This window comes from Bidens hawaiensis, unplaced genomic scaffold, assembly GCF_021521415.1.
Source record: "Bidens hawaiensis isolate Kalapana, Puna unplaced genomic scaffold, B.hawaiensis_p1.1 tig00001088_1, whole genome shotgun sequence".
In the NCBI taxonomy this organism is placed as follows: domain Eukaryota; kingdom Viridiplantae; phylum Streptophyta; class Magnoliopsida; order Asterales; family Asteraceae; genus Bidens; species Bidens hawaiensis.
In genome coordinates, this window is record NW_027491063.1 from 4,325,284 (window position 1) to 4,346,486 (window position 21,203).

General features: G+C 37.6%; 1 pseudogene across 1 annotated transcript in view; it reads right to left on the reverse strand.

Moving 5' to 3' along the window:
- Positions 1-10,603: 10,603 nt before the first annotated feature.
- LOC143559497 (naringenin,2-oxoglutarate 3-dioxygenase-like) overlaps positions 10,604-21,203 on the reverse strand; it is a 61,404-nt pseudogene continuing 50,804 nt past the window's right edge. The window contains exons 2-3 of the transcript XR_013139952.1: positions 11,240-11,668; positions 10,604-10,975 (exon numbers count right to left, since the gene is read on the reverse strand). The product of XR_013139952.1 is annotated as a naringenin,2-oxoglutarate 3-dioxygenase-like (transcript). The remainder of the gene's footprint in view (positions 10,976-11,239; positions 11,669-21,203) is intronic.

Below are 21,203 nucleotides of genomic sequence, written 5' to 3' on the forward strand. Positions count from 1 at the left end.
GGCCACAAGTGTTCCAACTATAGAGATGGTGGTCACAAAGCTTATGAATGCAAGAAAATAAGGGCAGGAAGTGGAGTGGAAAACATGGGAGCATGGAATAAGGCATAGACTCACATTTAACCGCCTATTCAGGAGGATTCAAGAAGAAGAATTCGAGAAGAATAATAGTTACTTGTCTTAAGTTTTACTTTATGCGTGACTATTTAATGACAAACGTTTGATGCTATGATATGATTGGACTTATGTTTATTTGAGATGTTTATGTGGAAAATTTGTCATGAATGAATTGTGTTTGAATGATATTCATGCAAGTCATTGTAAGCGGTATCGGTAGAATATATATGATTATAAGAATAATTACATGTTTAATTGCTTAACCGTGTAAGTGGTAAACTCCATCACAAGTGAAATTATAAGGGGTAGTATATAGGACAAGATGAGTAATGTGATTAGTTAATTATTGTTGGCCACTGTCATTAACTGCTTACCCTGTGACTTGTTAAACTAGACTCATCGTAGCTAACTTGTAGTAGGCACGCAAGCAAATATGTTGACGCAGCTAACTTGAGGAGCACACATGGCATTGTAGAAGACGCAACAATCATTTATATTTTGAAATAAGATAATGAAATTGTTATGTTTTGAATTTTAAGGACCAGTGTGATGTTATGCTTCAAACTGATTTGAATGGTTTGTAATTATGAATGTTGAAGTTTGATCTTCGGGGCCTTGTAGCTTGGCATTGCAAATAATAATGTGATTAGGGATTCAGTTATTTGATGCTACACTACAAGAAAATGAAGTTATTGCAACTCCATTAAAAGGTTGCATTAGGCCTTGAAAAGGTTGCATTAGGCCTAATGCAACCTTTTAACAAGGGCTGCATTAGGTGAAGTTGCATTAGACCTAACACAACTTTTTTGTTAGATAATGCAACTTTTTTTAGTAGGGTTGCAATTATTATTCAAATGCAACCTTTTTAAGATGCAACCTTTTTTACATGCTAATGCAACTTTTTTCATTTCAAATGCAACTTTCTAAGACCCAAATGCAACCATTATTTACAAATTAATGCAACCTTTTTTTACAACAAATGCAACACTTTCTAAAGAGTTTTGTTACAACAAGTGCAAACTTTTAACAAACAAATTCAACTCAATAGCCTATTGTTTAAAGTACTAAAATTTCTATTAATACACAATAGTGTCTCAATTACACCAATAAAATAATAATAGCATAAATACAATAGGTGATCATATATCATAATTTAACATATTTACAAACAAACTAATCAATATAACGTCGTCAACTACAACTATAAAAAGTAACGAAAACCTACTCCATTTAAGATCCTAAAAATACTCTAGTAGATAGTCGTTCCATAATATTCCCATTGTAGCTTCAAAGTTTGCTCGCTGGCTGTCAAAATTTATTCGTGTAGCTTCTAGCTCAACTTTTTTCCTTTCATAGCCCTCTTCAACTTCTTTTCACGTTTCTAGCAATTCTGTTTTTTCAACTCCAAACCTCACTTTAAATGATTCCATAATAGGTGCTTTAGTTACAAAACCTAAAAATACAGTATGATAAGAAGGTTGTAACCTGGTTTCGCAGCTTCGTTATGTGTGGTTCTCTTTTCTAAGTTGTGTTCTGAAAAAAAAACAAATAACTAACAAACAAATGATGCTAACTTAATTCAAATTAAACATGCTTGTTGCTTGGAATTTTACACAGGAAGTATTACATGAGCAGATTATGAAAGAACCTTCGCAAGATGCATATATAGTTCCATCCATCAATACGTCCCTCATTTGAAAAAAAAGGCATGAAAGATGTATATATCATGTGGCATTTTATGTTAATTTGGTCATCTATGGCAGAAAGATAGTATGAACAAGTGTGAATAAACAAAATATCATGAAAATGGAAGACAACTTACATGAATTTGCGTTTAAACCATTTCAACTAAAAGTAAGTAGTTGATACATTTTTGTGTGACAAAAGCTTGTGCAGCTCACTAGCACTACAAAAAATTCACAAGTAAAAAAGGGATTGTCTCACAAAAAGATTATTTCAAACTCGTTAGCTGCAATAATTTTGGAGAAAATGTTTTGACAACATTGTTATCAATTTGTTATTACTAGTAAACACATGCCTAATAAGATTAATCACTCCAAAGAAAACAAATATTACAAGCAAATGTGTAGCATATATATTATAATAAAATAAAGCAAAGTAGCAAACCTTTTGCTAAAGACATGAACAATCCCAGCAGCCTCTCAGTTGGTGTGCACATACTGATCGATATCCATTTGTCTACATATAACCTATTATAATATCAAAAGTTAAAAATTACTCAAACTCAAGATTCAAACGAAATATCAAAAATTGAACATATATACACGCACATACAGGTGTGAAACTGATCTTATAAAAAGCTGATCAAAAGCAATTTTGAGTTAAATTAACAATACGTATCTGGTTATATTGCAATTTAGCCATACAATATCACACTTAGAGAAATATACAGCAGTGAGCATATATATATATATATTGAAGATAACCATACAATATTATACCTACTTGAATTAAATTAAGAAAACTAAGCGGCTATACTGCAAATTATAGATAAATAGATAAACACTAAGCAATATTAGCCATACAAAAATAGATAAATACTAAGCAATATTATATCTACTTGACAGATCCTACTATTACAATTTTCAGAAGCTATGTGTCTTTCATATAAAGAAAAACAATATCATTCATCAACTAACATACTGCAATACTGTTGTGATCATAGTAAAAAATGGATTAACATCTAACACACACACACATGCATATATATATATATATATATAGTTGAGCCGTAAAATATTATAGTCAGAATAACATAAAAAGCTGGCTATAAAAACAGATGTAGAAGAAACTTACCTATGTGGTGAAGAAATTGTGTGGAGAATCCAACAAAGTTGGATGTTATAATGATAACGGCAATTTTGATGAAACTAACAAAAAAAAAAAACTTTTTTTCTTGAGTCTTGAACTTATGAAGACTGTTGTATAATGTACTTTGCTAAAAACTAAGGTTCTAGAATGTAATTTGCTCACAACTTAACAATAAGGTTGTCTAATGTGCTTTGCTAACAACTGAAACTAATGTAGGAAAAAATTGAATTATGTCAATATCTAGAAAGTAAAAGAGCACATGGACATGGTAGTCAATTTGACGGGGTTTATAACAGATTGAAAATGTGAACTTTATATTAAATCAGTTGTGTGCAATCTCAGATGCTAACATTGTACAACAAAAAAACCAAAAGAATTGTCTGATCTATTATTTACCGTGACATGGGTAGATTTGATGCCCCTTTCCGAATTTAGTCTCATATCATTATCAACTGTGAGTTGCCTGAACCACAAAGAGATCTTCGGTATCAAACTTTCCCCAAGTCGTATCTGTAAAATTAAAACAAACATGAAACCCTAATTTACGAATATAGCGATAAAAATTACCAATTTGTCGATAGTTAATGATCCAAAGAGCTCAAACGTTGCCATTAGCGTGCATCCCTAATTTCTGGTGCTCTTTGAAATGTCATACAGGAAGGGGCGAACTGCAAAGAAAGGGGGGAAATGAGACTAATTATTTTGGAGGTGAAAGTGGTATTTTGGAGGGAACGAAGGAAATGAAATTTGGGAGGGAACGAAATAAATGAGCAAATTATTTTATGTATACTTGTAACTTCTAAACTGTAGGTTGAGCAAACGGGTTTTACCCGAAATATCCGACCTAGACCCAGTTAATTATATTCACATGACTCAGGAATCAATCCTATATATGGTAAATAACCGAGACTGATTTATTGGGGTCTTGTGAGTCTTACCCCTTTTATGTTCACCCCATGTAAGCAACCGGTCTTACCCGTCATATCCGACCCAAACCCGGATATTATGAAAAATCTACTTGTAGTTAAATATTATGAAAGTATTAATATTGACTGTAGACGTATATGTTCGTTTTATTGTTTTTGGCAATTTTAGCTTATGAATACATCTAAATAGGTTGCAAGTTGATTCCATTTATGCACTGTTGTATTATAGACTATCTGAATCATTTTAAAGTTTATTATGCAATCATTTTTACAATTACTAAAATAATTATTATGCTTTTTAAACTTTTCTTTAAAATACTAAGTATGAAACTGTGTATTTTTTTAAATAAATATATAAACCATCGTAAATATACTTTTATTATTTTGTAATACACGTACATAACGAGCCCAAATAATATAATACCGGTATACATTTTCGTCATTTGTAGTTTTGAGAGGATTTGATCCCATATGTATTTTGTATGTCTTGTGTGGCAATGTGGGGGAATGGTTGTAACCTTTTTGATAAAAGTTGCAAATTTCAATATAATTTGCCACTTTTTAAGAAAAAAGTTGCAATTCCAATAAAGATTTGCAACCTTTTATGGAAAAGGTTATATTAGATCCTTTAATGCAACCTTTGTGTTGATTAAGTTGCGTTAGGGTCTAATGCAACACAGTTGTAAAAGGTTGCATTAGCCTCATTTTCTAGTAGTGCTAGCTGATTACATGACATATGTGTTGCTGAAGCTGTGCTTCAACCTTTTTGATATGTTAAACAAAACAAACAAGTGCATTTAATTTGACTTTAATTTTACTTCATTCTAAGTAATATGCGATCTCAAATTGGAGACATTGGTGTGTTATATTTTAGAGAATGAGGATGACATTGCTATTTGGTTTTGAGTAGCAATGGTAATATATGTTGTTCATGAGCATGAGGTGTTTCTGGAAGTCTATTGCATAAAGGTTTGTGTAATATTAATATCAGTTTATAAGATATAATTCATGCTATTAAACTATTAGTTTTTTTTTAATGTTTTCAATGTATCAATTCTTTAGGTTAATAGTCCATTGCTCTCGAGGAATTAGATAACCTTGTGCTCATTTTCCACTAATACAATGAAAACTAAGGTAGCGTTTGTTATGCAGTAATGACAGGCGGAATGGAATGATTTATTACGTGAGAATGAAATAAGAGGTGTTTGGTTGCACAATGGAATGGAATCATCCATTACACATGAAATCCCATTCCATCAAAACCATTCCTTCCCACTCCCCTTCTTTTTTTTTCCATTCCTCATTCAACCTATTTTCTCAACAACACCATCATCTAACAACCACCGCCACCACCACCATCATCTGACCACCACCGCCACCGTCACCACCACCACCTCCGTCGCCACCACCGTCGCCGCCACCACCACCTGACCGCCACCGTCACCGTCGCCATCACCACCTCCACCACCACCACCTTACCACCAAAGCTACCACCGCCACCATCGTCGCCATAACCACGACAACCATTGTCACCGTCACCACCCGACCATAACCGCCATCACCACTATCACTGCATGGCCACCACCACTGTCATCACCACCCTACCACCGCCACCATCATCGCCATAACCACTAGCCGACCATAATTAATTTAGCATTAATTATTTATTTCATTCTCATATGTTAACCAAACAATACAAAGGAATGGTAATGATCCATTTCATTCCTTTGTCCATTCCATTCCTTCTCCCATTCTATTCCCCCTTCATTCCATTCATTTCAACCAAACATACCCACCTACATTTATGCTTAATTAGTCAACTATGGACAATAACTTCTATACGCATATTCATCACAATCACCTTCTGACATAACAGTCTTCAACTATATTGAAAAACCAAAATGACTGAGATGCCCGTGAATTTAGTTTCAAACATTGCACAAACAAACATATATACTAGAAAAATTTTAGTTAACACTTAGACACTACACAAACATTAATTTCCACCAACTCTGACCATGCACACAGTCAATCTGTATGGAATATATATGCAACGTGTATCCTGGAATATGTATCAAACACAAAGTCAACGTACATTGATTAACCACAAAGTCAAACACAATGGTCAAAAAAAAGTCAACCGCTAGTATAGGTATTATGTTAGTTAATCAGATCAATTTTAGTATCGTTCTAGTAAAACACAAAGTCAAATTTTATTTCTATGTATTATGTTAGTTAAACACGTCAATTTTAGTATTACGTTAGTCAAACACAAAGTCAACTATTTAATAGTCAAAGTAAAAGTCTAAATAAAAGTCAAACATAGCAAACATTATACCGATTTGGTATTACTGTAATTGGTATTTTAAAAGTCTTGACCGCAACGGAATAATAGTTAATCAAATTCGTTCCATTTAAACTCTCAAATCACTTAAATTATAAACCCATACTCAAGCAATTGCTCTCAGTATCCCTCTGTAAGTTAAGTGCTCGGCGAATACCGAAGCTCCGACAAGCCATACACTATCTATCCGGCATCGAACGGTACAATTAATTGATTCTTTTTCTCGTTATCATGCTCTAATCATGAGCTCCTTGTATTTTTGAAACTATTATATTTAAAATTTTGAACCATAAATGTAACTAAATTGTAAAGCAGCTTGGCTGGTTAGTGTTGTGAGTTTGAACCGGCATGACATGTATTTGAATCTCATTACACACAAAATATTTTTTTTTTCTTTTTGAGCTTTTAATTATTTATATACTTTCTTCCTTTTATTATTACGATTATGATTATTTTTGTTATTATTTACCTTATGGATAGAATTGATACATCTGACATGTGAATTGAGCAAAGTTTCCTTATCACATATATATTAAAACTTATAAAATCTCACATACATGTTAACAAAATATATTATTTTCAACGTGCTACAAGTTGAATCGATGGCGTGCTAAGGATGAAGATCACCAGTCGACTTTAGGATATATTAATAAAAACTTTATTTGTTACTCGATGAAATTTTTCTTGTCTTTTTATTTATGAACAATTGTGTACTTGCTACCTTATGAATTAAAATAAATATAAATATAATTATTATTACTTTAATAATGTTACGAGCTTATGGACAATCTATACGTACCATCGTGCGTATTCCTTTTAAAGCCGGGGTGTTATAAAAAAAAACCGGGCTATATGCCGAGTATAGCCCCCATATGCCAAACATGAATTGTTAGGAAAAGTTGGTTAGATTCTCATTTGTAAAGGCATGTGTGAAGAGTAAAGGCATAAACACAATATATGAGAAAGCATTGTTTTTAAAGATTACAAATAGTTTTATAAGACCTGTACAAGGAGCCTTAACCTATGCGTATCGTATATAGAAACATTTATTAAAAAAACTATAAACATAAAATACAACTGAGTGCTAAATACAATATAGGGTTAAGTGTCATTTTAGAACCTGTGGTTTGTTCAATTACGCAACTTTAGTATCATTTTTAAATTTATTGCAAATGGCCACCTCAGTTTTCTAAAACTTGCAATTTTAGTACTTTTTTCTAACCCCGTTTATTTTTATCCGTTAAGACATGGGTAAACTGATAAATCCTTTATTTTATTTATTTTCTCATTTTCTTTAATCACATTCCACTTTTTTATATTCATAACCCTAATCTTTATTTTTAAACATCACCACCTCCCCAAAACATCCCTAAACCCCCTAATTCCACCCAAATCAATGGTTTCTTCAGGAACCTGCACCAGATCCACCTTTATCAACACTAGAAAAACTTCTAATTCCATTGAATTTGATGCTCCATAATGAAGAACTGCAGTTGGGTTCTTCCAAATATGCACACAGGAGAAATGGGGGAAGACGACGGGAAGGCGACGCGTGTGGTGGTGGCTAAGTTTGGCGTCGGAATTGACTTTGGAGATGAGAGGTGTGGTGGTGGCGGTTGTAGTTGTGCCGGCGACGGTTATGTTGGTGGCATGGTTTTATGGTAACGGCGATTGTGGTGGTTAACTGGTGGTGGTTATTGCGCGGTGTTGGGCAGTGGTGATTAACCGGTGGTGGTTAGCCGACGGTGGTAGATGGATAGCAACGGCGGTTGACCGTCGAGGTCATGCCCTAGATACAAGTAATTCGTTTTTTTCTCTTATGTGAAATCAAAATTATTGTGGTGGCTATTTGCAAGGTTATGGTGGTGGTTAGACTGAGACGAATAAGATAACTTATTATGGTGTGTCATGGTTATGTTTAGAGAGAGAAAGAATACAGAGTATGAAGTTGGGAAATATAAGAGAGAGGTGAGAGAGTATGTCCTTTGATTATGAAAATGAAAAGAAAATGGAGAATATAATTAAAAGAAAATAGAAAAAAGTGTGAAAATATTGGAGTTACGAAATTACCCTTGATTTAACGGATAAAAATAGATGGGTTAGAAAAAAGTACTAAAATTGCAAGTTTTAGAAAACCGAGGTAGCCATTTGCAATAAAATAAAAAATGGTACTAAAGTTGCGTAATTAAACAAACCACATGTACTAAAATGGCACTTAACTCTACAATATAAAAAAAAGAGACAAGGCCCTTGACTATGTTTGGCCGGAACCATGATCGGTCAAGCCATAACCCTAATCGGCCTAGTTAGATACCATATCTGCCTGACTAGCACCCTAATGTGCCTGGCTATGATCCTGATGTGCCTAACCACTAGCCAGGACCCGGATGTGTCTGGTCTTGATACTGTCATGTCACTGCTAGTGGTGGCTGCTTAATATCAATAGTGTGTAGCCTCTCTAAATCATTCTCAACCAGCCACATCAGAATTTCAATCCGGTTAATGTGACAAATTTGATGCTACAACTCATGAGTAAGCCCATCACACAACTGCCGTTTCTCACGAGGTAGCCTTACACCCCGGCAAACGTGTTAAGGATGCTGAGGCGACTGCTTTAGATGCAGCGGTACATCATGCACCAGCCTCACCTAATGGCACCTTAGAGTAGTATCGGTTGCAGCATCTGTCTATTGCAGAACTAAAGATTGTCGTCGAACGTGACACCAGAGAAAGAATAGGTCTCTCTCCGTTCCATTAAGCTGGTGCAAGTACCTTTAGAGAGGGTCTACAACAAGAGATCCTCCCCTTAGTCTCCTTAAATGGACCATCCTAATACGATGGATGGAACGACACCTCGAAAAAGAGTCCGTAGGGCGTATCATAGCCGTAAAATCTCATCGCCTTGAAGACATTGAAAATCCAATCAAACGCAGAATGAAATGAGTTTAGTTTGAGTTTTTTATTACACATGGAATATGTGAATTTATAATTAGAGAATCCACAGTAGGCTCTTCTTCCAAGGTCTGAAGGGATGTGGCAACGGGCTAACAGTGTGGAGCTAAAGTTTTTGAAATGAGTCTCGGACTGGAAACTTGCAACGGATAAGAAAAGTGGGTTCAACCCCATGACTTTCTTGAAAAATAATAATAAATTCTTTTTCAAGTTAAAGTTGGTACAGCTAAGTTAGGAGGTTTTTATGTTAAAATAAAAAAAGAAAAATAAATCATATAATAAATTCTATAAATTAGCACATACACACAACAAGCAAGAAAGAGACAAAATAAAAAATGAATCTTTTGTGGCCAAGGTCACCGAGCAAATGCAAGAATTTTTTTTTTATAAAAAAATGATATCTTTGGATAAGTTTAAATTATATTTAGTCAAAAAATAATCATTCAAATGATAAGCCACTCAAACATGGATCCGCTCGCATTTTATCTGTTATTATTTTAAGTTGATTTATACTTTTTCATTTTTGTATGTTTTATTTTTAGTTTGTGTATGTTTTATTTTTATGTTTAATGTATTTTATTTATTTTTCATGTTTTATTTTTAATTATTTAAAATACATATTCTAATATTTATATATAAGAATTAAATTTGTTATCAAAGTTGTTTGGTTAAATAGAAATTAATTGTAGGAATAGGTGATTATATAACAATTTGTGAAGGTTTGTTATTGCGGAAGAAAATGATAGTTATACAAAAAGCTTGAAATGACAGTTTGTAGAGGTTTGTTGTTGTGAATGTTCTATCAAATTATAAATTTGTGAATGCCCCGGACTCAGGGGAGGATGGAGTAAGTCCTGGTCTAGTCAAAATTTCATAAATGGTTACGACTTCCTTAAAATGAAGAAAGGACCATTCCATCTTTACTTGTGGTGTATACAAGTTTAGCTATGATCATGGCCCATGAAACATTACTTTACTGGATTTTCCTAAATTATATTCTACAACGTTAAATTTCTATTAATCTTAGCTGTTTTGTTCACCTAATCAGCAGAATTAAAATACGAATTGTGTTTCTTGCTTGTTTTTTGTAACATTTGTTGTAAATAGGATACTAATTCAGGGGTGAACATGTTTGATTTTAAAATAAATCGAATTGGGTAAAATACGCTCAGTTAGATATCAAACATATTTATTTTATCATCAAAATACTGTTTGATAATAAAACGAATTGGGTAAAATATTTTCATTTATTTTATCATTGAAATAGGTCGTTAGCAAAGCATCTTATTTCACAATTAAAGAAAAATAATTAATGTAATCATAATAGTTATAAATTTAATTATAACACTTACCTCAAACAACATAACGAATATATCAAATGGAATATATCAAATAAACCATAAGTCGTGAACTAACATTACTAACATGACTCAAAACACATCATTATTATTTAACCCTAGAGCATCAAATAAGAACAGGAAAATATACAAGCTTTTAAGCGAATATATTTTCGATCGGTTTCATTTTCTCCAGGATTGGTTGTGTGTCCACTTTCTCCAAGGCTTGTTGTGTCTCCTCGGCTAGTTTCTTGAGCCGAGCCAACTCTAGATCGTTACTCATCTTCTTCTTGTACATTTCCATGAATGCTATAGGTTTTTCCATTATTGGCTTCTCTCCTGCGTTCACCTTCAATGGATCACTATTTTTCTGGTGCAGGGTTTTGAAACGTTGATATGGATAGCCGACTCGTGTTTGAGTTGACCACAGCTTGATGGTCTGCGTTCTTGAAACGCCCATTGCTCAAATACTATCTCAACACCAAATTTTGTTAACATTTCAAGTCAAAATGTGGTGATAATAGCTAAACTTGATCATTAAAGAAACAGTAATAGGAGAAATAACAATTTAACTTGTATTGGTTATTACTAGTATTTTGAGAAGCATAGCCAAAAAAATATGTTTTGTTACAGGTGAAAAGATAAAAGTACATTTCAATAAATTGTTAATGTTACCATAACTATAAAATGCGTGACAACATTATTGCATAACTACCCAAATAATAAACACTTACATGTCCATGATCGCCAAGATTAACAACAAATGCACCTTCAACAGGCTCAACCGTGATCCAACTCTTTCCACCATCACGTGTCGCTTGAAGCCCGCCGACCTGGTGCTGAAGCAACAGTGTGATTGTTCCTGGATCAATATGTCGCTTCAAGCCTAATGTCAGGTCGGGTTGGGGACACTTCGGGTAGTAATTCACCACCACATTTTGGTCCATATTAACACAGGCTTTTGTCAGGGCCTCTTTTTCAATGCCCATTGCCTCAGACAACACCTCTAGGAGCTTGCAGGCCAGATCCATTAACTCCTTGTTGTACTCTTCGATAACAACCCTCCACTCTTCGGGCTTATCGGGCCACCGTGAGTAGTCTCTTGCTTTTATTGGGTATGAGAAGTAGGTTACAATCTCCCTCCAATCTTGAACAGTTTCACCCTATTGCATGCATCAAATGACCCGTAAATTAAATATGGTTATTTGAGTTAGCACAATCCAATACAATGGTGGGCATAGGCCCAATACTGTATTGTATTCTATAATTCTAGATTTCTATCTATTCAACCGTACTAATTTATCGAGGAAGTTTCAAGTTTCAACCCATGTGTAGTTGCCTATTATTGACTTTTACTTTTATAGCTGTTCATAAGGTTATTCGTAGTGGGGAGACAAAATAAGCAATTTGGGGGATTGTTTTGGTGAACCCCGCCCTCAGGAGCTATTGGGGAGAAATGTGGGTGGGGAGGACGAGGACTATTTGTCGCTTGGTGTGTGTTTGTGTTTATTAATATTATATGTGTGATATATATATATATATAGAAAATGGTTAAAATAAAAAGACATAGTTTTGTAGGAAGAGTAGGAATAACATAAAATTTAGAGTTAGAAAACTATTTAGATTAAATCTTTGATCCTAGGAAACTATTTGGTATTTTAAAAACTACCAATCTCAACCACTAGATCATAGATCCAAGGGCTTAGATTCATTCTTACTCTTCCTAGAAAACTATTTTTTTTATTATAATTCACCTCTCTCTCTCTCTATATATATATATATATACACACAACACCATTACACCCCTAAAACAAAAACTCATCATTTGCTGACTGGGCACCACATGACACAAGTCGCCCATTTTGTAGTCCCTCCACTACACATAGCCTAACATAAATCAACATCTTACACCATTTTTTTGTAGAATTAAATTATTATTATTATTATTATTATTAGAGGAAAGTGAATATGGGGCTGCTAACCATCTACCCTTATATGCAAAACCCCAAAATTACATAGATTTAATTACATAAATTACATAGTGTAAAGCCCCGTTACCGGTAGCCCTACTTTGGTGTTGGATTTACTCATAAACATAGTTCTTAATATCAGAGTTAATTAAAACTTTCGCGGAATAATAATAGTAATAGTCAACCATTCATTACAAACATTCTTAACTTGTCTTTAAAACATAACTTAAATGATAATATCAAAACATCATGACAAATCTTCAGATGCCAACCTCTTCGATCTTGCCATGTGTCCCGCTCAAACCAATTGTCTCAACCTGTTAACCTGCGTGCATACTAAAAGTCAGCTACGCTGAGTGAGTTCTAGTTAATCACATAGCTTACTTTATGTCACACCCTCAAAATCCACTAACGGAGTTTTACCGTCAGAGGGTGTGAACTAACAGGATCGGATTCATTAGTTATAATCAAACCATAAAACAAAGTTTTCAAACCACAAAACGTTTACGAGTAATTAATGCGGAAGCGTAAAAAAAACCATAAAACAAATGTTGCGTCACGCAGGACGACTTAAAGCCCAATGATAACAGTTTAAAATAGTTTGCATAAACAAAAGCGTTTTCAAGCAATGCATGATCCTAAACCGCGCGCCCGCCTCGGCTACCTGAGAATAACATATAAAAGTGTCAACACGAGGTTGGTGAGTTCACAAGTTTATATAAAATAAAGCGTTTAGCGTTCAGCGTTCCGCGTTCAGCGTTTAGCGTTTAGCGTTTAGCGTTTAGCGTTTAGCGTTTACCAGATAGTGTTAAATCAATTATATATCGATAGGTAGCTAGCCTATACAACAAGTATTACTAAGTGTTCGACACCGAAGCTGACTGTTTATCATGTGCCTTGCCACCAGATCTATCCCGACCATGGTAATGTGTTAGCCAAAATTACACCCACTCGACCTCCAGTCGAGTTTAGCGTTGGGTGGGGTTTGTCAAACCCAGTAGTACTACTCAACAGTGACTCGCTATTTTCCAATACTAAACAGTTCGATGTGTAGGACTTCAATTGTTTCGTTTGCCACTTAGCCTTTACAAGTGATATACAATTTACTAACAAAATCTAAAAACATTTTCGGAGTATGTTATCTCCCCCAAATGAAAAGCGTTTAAAGAGTTTAAAAAGGGGTAAGTGAAACTCAATGTTTGCGAAGATTACTAAAAACCAAAGTCCGAGAGATGTGCGTCACAGAAAAATCCTCACTCGCGTTCTAAGACACAAAAATGAGATTTTTCTAAGTATCGGAACTATTATCGAGTCTCTAGACCCGGCACATAATTCCTAAGCACAAAAATACGTTTCGTGTTCGTTTGTGAATCGTGTGTGAATTAACAAGCATATTTGTGATACGTTACACGTGTGAGTAACTACTTACGTGTCAAGTGTTAATAGCGTACGTATCTAGCAATTTTTCCCCGCAAGGGCAATTTGGTCAAAACATAACAATTAACTAGCAACTAGCACTTTTCATGTATTTTCACAAAGTTCAGCAGCTAACTTTACCGAGACAGATTACTACTAGTAAAGATTACTCTAATTCACAGATCATAACTCATCAATTAATTCATCAAAAATCATCACAAGAGCACACATGTGTTAGGTTTCCAGAACATATTTTATTGTATTTTTATTCCACATAAACTTCTCACAATGATCAAAACATTACAGCAAACTCACAACAGTCTTATTCATGCGCAACAGAATGTATTTGTAATTCCCGTTAAATGAAAAATCCAACAAATGCAAGACCAATTGGGTTAGGTTCTTAACTCAACAAGTTAACTTCCAGAAGTGGAACCAACCCATTTGGTCTTGTAGTTCATGAGATATAATATTTACAAACCAACCTAACAGCAGGTCTCACAATTCAGATTTGCACAACGTTTTTGTAAAATCATAAATATTAACTTTTACTCGTCCAAAAATTACAAATTTATATTCCTTAGAAACTAGACTCAACCTAGTACACTGTAGTATTAATAATCTCGACCAATTCTCACATTCACACCCCGTTACAGTCAATTGAACATCAACAACACAATCTGTCCAGAAACTGTTTACATCCAAAATCAACATATTAACCATCTATAGACCATAATCCGTTCATATGACATTCTAGACACCATAATCACTATCCATGCACATCAAATACACACCACATACATGATTAGGGTTTTACTTGAACTCAAAATCAAAGAAACAAGCAATTAACATGCAATAACATCAATTCTAGTTATCAAATCAACAATCAATACATAATTAACCATCATCTAATCAAAACAAGCCATATGAACACCATATATATAATTTTCGGATTCTAGGGTTTATAATTAACCCATTCAAACTCAAAATTAAGCATGTAAAATACATAGGATAGTTGTTTATACCTTCCTAGCACCTTAGTCTTCAATTAAACTTGAAAGATCTTGTGTGTATGTGTGTGTGTGGTTGACGGCGGCCAAGAACAAGGGGGGGGGGGGGGGCGATCGGTGTAGAGGGAGAGAGAGAGTGTTAGGGTTTTAGGTTAATATTATTATTTATAATAACATGTTACACTTTAGTCCCTCAATTTCTAGTTTGTACTTTTCTAGCTTATTTTAACTAGTTCTTGTTTCTTGTCTAGCATCACACATAATATAATCAAGTAACACATATGTTAACACATAATTATTGTTTTGACGTTTTTCGTTTATTCTCCAATTGTTTGCGTCAACTCGTTTGCGTTTCGGTGCAATTCCCGAAAGACTACACATGTAGTAGTTGTCAAGCGTCATTTAAACCCTAGTTTAAATGTAATGAGATGTGCGTTATAGATCCAATGATCTTAAGTTTGAATTGACGGAGTTTGAGTTAACGGAGTTAGCCTGAAATTGACGAGTGTCACATCATTCCCATGTTAAAGAATTTTCGTCCCGAAAATTTGAGTCAAGTCGTGATGAGTGTCTGAAAAAGTAAGAAAAATTTTCAGTTTGTCATATCATCCCCTAGTAGATAGAAATTTCGTCCCGAAATTTAATTTATACCTCTGGTGATTTCTGACGGTTTGTCGGGTTTCGCGGATTTCTATGTTTGGTCAGCCCTTCAAAAAGGTGAGGATACTTTTTAATCATTTGATCCTCGCATTCCCGCGTGAACTCCGGTCCACGTCTCGAGTTCCAACGAACCTTAACAATTGGAATTTTGCTGTGCTTGAGTGTTTTGGTTTCCCAATCCAAAACTTCAACTGGTTCTTCAATGAAGCGTAACTGTTCATCAACTTGCAATTCGTCCAAAGGAACTGCTTGGGTTTCATCGGAAAGGCATTTCTTCAAATTGGATACGTGGAATACATTGTGTACGCCACTGAGTTCTGTTCGCAAGTCCAGTCGGTACGCCACCGGACCAATGCGCTCAGTAATTCGGTAAGGACCAACGTATCGTGGATTGAGTTTTTTTCGCTTCCCAAAGCGAACCACACCTTTCCAAGGTGAGACTTTGAGTAATACTTGGTCGTTCACTTGAAATTCGAGAGGCATTCGGCGCTTGTCGGCGTAACTCTTTTGGCGATCTCGTGCTGCTGCCATGCGGTTTCGGATTTGAACAATCTTTTCCGAGGTTTCGAATACCAGTTCTGGACCAGTGATTTGGCTGTCACCCACCTCTGCCCAACAGAGAGGTGATCGACACTTCCGTCCGTACAGCGCTTCAAACGGCGCTGCTTTAATACTTGCGTGGTAGCTGTTATTATACGAAAATTCTACCAAAGGTAAGTGAGGTTCCAAACTTTTTCCGAAATCCAACACGCATGCACGCAACATGTCCTCCAAGGTCTGAATGGTGCGCTCACTCTGCCTATCCATCTGAGGATGGTATGCTGTACTCAAATCAAGACGGGTGCCTAGTGCGCTCTGTAGTGATTTCCAAAAGTGCGAAGTGAAACGAGAATCTCGATCAAAAATGATTGAGACAGGCACTCCGTGTCTAGACACTACTTCCTTCATGTAGACGCGAGTCAATCTTTCCATTTTGTCTGATTCCTTAATCGCTAAGAAGTGTGCAGACTTAGTCAATCGGTCAACGATCACCCAGATGGTATCGCATCCCGTCGGTGTTTTAGGTAATCCCGTGATAAAATCCATTGAAATTTGTTCCCATTTCCACATTGGGAGTTCCGGTTGCTGTAGCAAGCCAGATGGTTTCTGATATTCTATTTTGACTCTTGCGCAAGTCAAACATTTGCTCACGTAGGTGGCAATGTCGGCTTTCATGTTTGGCCACCAGTAAAGTGCCTTTAAGTCATGGTACATTTTATCTGAGCCGGGGTGGATAGAATATCTGGACTTGTGAGCTTCGTCCATCACTAGAGTTCTCAACTCTTCGTATCGTGGAACCCAAATCCGGTTCTCAAAATATCGGACCCCGTCCGATTTGGTTTCAAGTTGCTTGTTCATGCCCCGCATGAGTTCTGATGGAAGATTATCATCCTTCAAAGCTTCGAGTTGCGCATCGCGAATCTGATCGGGTAAGTTGGCATGAATCGTGAGTTGCAATGCTCGCACTCGCATGGGTTTATCGTTTTCCTTTCTGCTGAGAGCGTCGTCCCCTACATTGGCCTTTCCAGGGTGGTACTTGATGGCACAATCATAATCCTTAAGCAGCTCGACCCAACGACGCTGTCGCATGTTCAGCTCCTTCTGATCGTAGATATGTTGGAGACTCTTGTGGTCGGTGTAAATGGTAAACTTGGTACCGTACAAGTAATGCCTCCATATCTTAAGAGCAAACACCACAGCTCCAAGTTCCAAGTCATGGGTCGTGTAGTTCTTCTCGTGAATCCGTAGTTATCGAGTGGCATAGGCTATAACCTTCTCGAGTTGCATCAGCACGCAACCGAGACCTTGTATCGATGCGTCACAATGCACCTCAAAATTTACTGTTCCCTCGGGAAGGGCTAGATTAGGGGCGCTACAGAGTTTGGTTTTCAACAGTTGAAAAGCGGATTCTTGCGCATCACCCCAATTGTACTTAGTACCCTTGTGAGTTAAAGCGGTGAGGGGTTGAGCAATCTTTGAAAATCCCTCGATAAAATGCCTGTAGTAGCCAGCCAGTCCTAGGAATTGCCGCACCTCAGTCGGGGTCTTAGGTGCTTCCCAGTTTTTGATAGCCTCTACCTTACCGGGATCGACATGGATACCATTCTCATTGATCACATGTCCTAAAAAGTGAACCTCGCGTAGCCAAAATTTGCATTTCGAGAGTTTAGCGTATAGTTGTTCCTTTTTCAGCAATTCCAGAATTAACCTCAAGTGCTCTTCGTGGTCAGCCTCGTCCTTGGAGTAGACGAGAATATCATCAATGAAAACAATCACAAACTTGTTGAGGTACACCTTGCATACTCGATTCATGAAATCCATAAATACGGCTGGTGCGTTGGTTAAGCCGAAAGGCATAACAGAAAACTCGTAGTGACCGTACCGAGTTCTGAAAGCCGTCTTTGAAATATCTTCTTCGCGCACTCTTAATTGATGGTAACCAGACCGCAGATCGATCTTCGAGTAGTAACTCGATCCTTGGAGCTGTTCGAACAGATCATCAATTCGGGGTAAGGGATAACGATTTTTAATCGACACCTTGTTCAACTCTCTGTAGTCGATGCACATTCGGAAAGTCCTGTCCTTCTTTCGAACAAATAAGACAGGGGCTCCCCATGGCGATGAGCTAGGTCGGATAAAACCTTTATCCAACAAATCTTGCAACTGAGTGGACAACTCCTGAAGCTCCGCCAGTGCGAGCCGATACGGGGCTCGTGCTATGGGCGCTGCACCGGGGGTCAATTCGATTTGGAATTCGACTTGTCGAATAGGAGGGAGTCCGGGCAAATCCTCCGGGAAAACTTCCGGAAAATCTCGCACAATCGGTATATCCTCGATTCGCTTCTCCTTTGCGGGTTTCTCGACAATATGCGCTAAAATTGCCGGATGACCCTTTCGTAGATACTTCTGAGCCTTCATGAGGGTGATGACGCTGGTGGTCATGCCGCTTTTCTCGCCCTGGATCGAAATGATCTCGCCGGAAGGGGTAGTGATGTGGACTATTTTGTCGTGACATATAATCTCCGCTCGGTTCTCGGATAACCAGTCCATGCCGACAACGACATCGAAACTACCAAGCGTAAAAGGTATAAGGTCGATATAAAAAATATGACCTGACAGTTTCAGCTTACATCCCGCAAGTACATGAGTCGTTACTATAGTCTTACCGTCAGCTAATTCAACAGGAAACTTAGCATCTAACGGGGTTGGAGTTAAGTCTAAGAGTTGACTAAAGGCTTTCGACACAAAACTCCTATCAGCTCCAGTGTCAAATAAAACAGAAGCAAAACAGTCGTTCACAGGAAACTTACCAGTCACCACATACGGATCGTTGCGGGCTTGACCCGACCCAATGACGAAATCTCTTCCTTTACCATTGCTTCCACCACCACTGCTGCCTCCATTGTTCTCGTTCTGTTTTAGCTTGGGGCAATCTTTCCTGAAATGACCCTCTTGACCGCACTCGAAACACCCTTTAGTCGTCGTAGGTGGTTTAGGAGCACCCTTTGCCGCTAGGTCTCCTCTACGTTCCTTGGCCTGATGACCCATTTTTCCGCATCTCAGACACTTGACACGGTCACACGGGCCAGCATGATGATAGTTGCATCGGTTACATTTCGGGTGTTTCCCAGCATAGCCGCTCGAACCCTGCCCGCTACCGTTATTGCTATTGTTGGGACCCTGATGGTTGAAGTTCCGGGTGAATTCGGGCTTACGGTAGTGTTGTTGCTGTGGGGGGTTTGAGGATAAGGACCTGACGTTGTCGAACTTTCTCTTTCGATTACTCGGGTTACTGTTGCTGTTGTTTTCGGTGCCCGGGTTGTCACGGGCTTTAGCGGTTGAACCTCTAGGTGGTAACGCACCTTGGGTCACTGCTTGATCCGTCAGTTTGTGACCTAACCGGATCGCTTGTTGAATCGTGGCTGGTCTGGAAGACGTCACCATGCCCTGAATTTGCGGTGCTAACCCATCAATATACATCTCAATCCTCTTACTCGGCGGGTCTACCATCCGTGGACACATCACAGCTAACTCGTGAGAACGGGTGGTGTAGGCTTCAATTTCGGAACCCACCATCTTCAATGACCAAAACTTGGATTCCAACTTTGCAATCTCCTCTCGTGGACAATACTCTTCACGCATCATATTCTTGAACTCCTCCCAGTTCATAGCGTTAGCCAGTTCTAATCCAAGAATCTGTACATTCGAATTCCACCAAGTGAGAGCAGAATCTTCAAGTGTCCCAGCAGCAAATTTGACCCTACTGGCAGGTGGACAATTACACATCTCAAAAGCTGATTCGGCCTTCTCAGCCCAACGCAGGAAGCCTATAGCCCCCTCAGTGCCCTTAAACGAACTGGGCTTGCAATCCAAGTAGTTCTTGAAAGTACACGTTCCAGTTGGACCTCCAGCTTGATTCTGGACATGTGCGGCTAGAGCGGCCGCCGCGTGGTCATTCAGCAGGGTTTGGAGTTCTGCTGCAGTCAAGTTGATGTTACCGCGACCGTGTCCAGCGTTTCTTCCTGCCATTTCCTAGAATCACAGCATAAAATGTCAGACATGAATTCTCGGTTTCATATGCAACATACCATACATGTAATAAAAAGATCGGTAAGAAAGAAATAAAGGAGCAAAACATCACATCGCAACCATATATTAATCCAAATAATAATTCATGATTAAAACCATTGTATTCGCTACAAAGTATTTAAAATCAATCCTTAAAATCATAGAAAATAATAGTTTGGATGGAGACAACCCCTCCATCTAGGTGTTATCATCCTTAGATGTCATCGTCTGAGGAAACCTCTGAGTGTGCCTCCTCCTCAGCCGGTTCTTCCTCCGGTTCCTCTTCAGGTTCCTCCTCGGGATCTTCCTCGGGATCCTCCTCAGGCTCCTCTTCGGGATCTTCTTCGGGTTCCTCTTCAGGCTCTGCCTCAGGTTCGGCTGCGTTCTGAGCAACTTGCATTTGTAAAACATCGCAACGCTCTAAAGCTATCTCGGTTCGGGTCTTTGCCACTTGGAGTTGCTCTTGCAAGTCTATCATCTCGGCTTGCATCTTTCTCATAATCTTCATCTGTTGATCACTAGCCTCTTGCATTTCCTTCATCGCCGCTGTCAGGCGGGAAATTTCCTCTTTAGTTTCGGTTCCATCTTTTAACAGTCCGGATACGTTCGCTCTCGTATAGCGCATGTAACCAACGTCACGCTCCAAACAAGAAACAACAGCTGCGAGCACACGCTCTACAGGTTCGGTTATAGGTGGTAGGGTGTTGGGGTAAGCAGGATGGCTCAGGTGAGGTAGCGGGGGAACTTGTTCGCGATAGACCATACGCCTAATCATATAAGGGTACCAATCCCAGCTAACTTCGTTTTCGTACATGCCTCCGGATAAACGATACCTCTTTGGTGCAGGGGCTTCTAGCTCCGGGACTACTCGGGGTGGCGACGAGGTAGGTAACTGCGGTTCCTTCCCATGAGCATGAGTCATTTGATCAGATGATGATGATGATGGCGTCGACATCCCTATAGGTAAGCCGTGTATGCGCGCGTATGAGTGAAAGAGGTAAAGAGATAAGATAACAAAGACTACACAAACATAT